This window comes from Micropterus salmoides, unplaced genomic scaffold, assembly GCF_014851395.1.
Source record: "Micropterus salmoides isolate LMB-PRFRI ecotype aquatic unplaced genomic scaffold, ASM1485139v1 Ms_hic_scaffold_2891, whole genome shotgun sequence".
In the NCBI taxonomy this organism is placed as follows: domain Eukaryota; kingdom Metazoa; phylum Chordata; class Actinopteri; order Centrarchiformes; family Centrarchidae; genus Micropterus; species Micropterus salmoides.
The window spans coordinates 1,717-4,112 of record NW_024042141.1 but is presented as its reverse complement, the minus strand read 5'-3'; positions in this window follow the sequence as shown (position 1 = coordinate 4,112).

The following is a 2,396-nucleotide window of genomic DNA, read 5'->3' as shown; positions in this document are numbered from 1 at the left end:
TGGGATGGGAAGTCAGAATCAGACGCTTTATTGTCAGGTTTGTGTACACATATGAGGAATTTGACTCTGGATTGTACAATGCTCACGATGTGCTTACTTATACAATCATACAGTAATAAAATCACACAAGCTACAGCATAGAGAACACATATATACACACACTATAAACAAAACAAAATAGATTGAGACAATACTGCAATGAGCAGAGTGCAAAGGATGCAGAAGTAAATTATTATTACCATTATTGTTAATGGGTGGATGTGATATACAGGTGCACATACACATGCAAGCATGCATGTACACATGTACACAGTGTGATGGAGCACAGTGCAAAGGATGCAGGAATAAATAAGTATTATGTGCAGGTGTTATATATATGCGGTAGGTGGATTTGGTATACAGTATCTACAATATATGACACTATGAACAGTATGAACAGCTCTGAAATAGAGAATGATGAATAAATGGTAAGTGTCAGCCAGTAAACAGGTCTCAGAGTTACTGGGTTATTGCAGACGTTTCATTCACTGTTCATCAGAGTGATGGCTTGGGGGAAGAAACTGTTCCTGAGTCTGTTGGTTTTGGCGTACAGTGCTCTGTAGCGCCTACCAGAGGGGAGAAGCTGGAACAGGTTGTGTCCGGGGTGAGATGGATCCGCATTGATGTTTCCTGCACGTTTCCTGACTCTGGAAATGTATAAGTCCTGAATGGAGGGCAGGTTGGCACCAATCTTTTCTGCATTCCTGACTGTCCGTTGTAGTCTGCTCCTGTCCTTTTTGCTGGCAGATCCAAACCAGACAGTGATGGAGGTGCAGAGGACAGACTGGATGATGGCTGTGTAGAAATGGATCAGCAGCTCCTTAGGCAGGTTGAGCTTCCTGAGATGGCGCAGGAAGTTCATCCTCTGCTGGACCTTCTTGATTATGGTGTCCGTGTTGGGCTCCCACTTCAGGTCCTGGGATATAGTGGAACCCAGAAACCTGAAGGATTCCACAGCAGACACAGGGCTGTTGAGTATGGTGATGGGGGGGCAGAGTGGGGGAGGCTCCTCCTGAAGTCCACAATTATCTCCACAGTTTTGAGCGTGTTAAGCTCCAGGTTGTTCTGGCAGCACCAGAGAGCCAGCTGATTAAGTGGGGACTGCCACACTTTTCAAGGAAAAATGCCTAAAATAACATGAAAAATGAATCAGTAATAACTCCTCAACCACTTGGCCTAGATGCATAATTCTGGTCTCCTTTGAAGGTTCAGAAGCTAAGGAATATAAATCCACTGTAACTTAACATATTTATTTTACCATCACGGAATAAATGGAGTAGCTATAAAGGAAAATATATTTTTCATCCTTGCCTGCTAAAAAAGCCATATTTTTAATGCAATAAACCATCAAAACCATCGTAAGACAAATTGTAATGCAACTGAATATATTCTAATATGCCTGGAATGCAATTGTAGCTACAAATGTGATGACAATAAACTAAAATACAACAGTTATCAATAATTTAAAGAATTTACCAGGCGAATGTCCATATTTTGACAATATTTACTGTTTAAATGTTGACTCTTATTGGGAGTTATCTTTAAAACACTATTTCTGTCCATACGACCACGTTCCAAATAACATAAAGGTTCCAAAACTAAAAATAGTGAATATTGATTAACATTCCTGTGATCAAAAGCACACCCATGTTTTAAAGGCGTGTAGCGTGAGAACGGAACATCCCACAGTGATGGGGCATCGATCGACCTTTCATTTGATACCCTGGATGTCTATGTAACTACTATGAGTTGGCTACCAAACCACAAAAAAGAGTGGGTGTAAAAAAGCGGCACACTTCCTCTCTGCAGAAAAAAGGGAGAGAAGGCAGGCACACAACTCCCAGGCAATATGCAATATCCAAAATGGTGGCTGGAATTATTTTTGTCAACAACTGAGTTATTTTTGGACTCGAAACGGCGAAAACTGCAAAACTAAGTCAGTGGTGATTGTATATGCATATTCGCTCGTTTGTTGTTACTTTTATCCAGCTAATTAGTCTGTAATTTTGGTGATTTGAGTAATATGAGCTGTACAGCTGATCTCAGCGGGAGATTAGCTTTGGTTTGAGAGGACATGAGGATACACTGTGATTAGCCATAACTGGATGCTTATAACTGCAGCCATGTACAGTGATTACAAAGCCATTTATGTTGTGGTGTAGGCTTATTTAGATGCTTGATTGGTGTTTGGTGTGGATAAAAATGGTTGGTTTGAGCTTCTAGCCGAGCCTCCTAACTTCACAGAGGTGTGTAGCCTGAATAGGATAACAAAATACTAGGATCGTCCACGGATTTCCCATTTGCATTTTGTGCTAGGCCGACTCCTCACCGTCCCGGATGAGGCTGATGACCGTTGT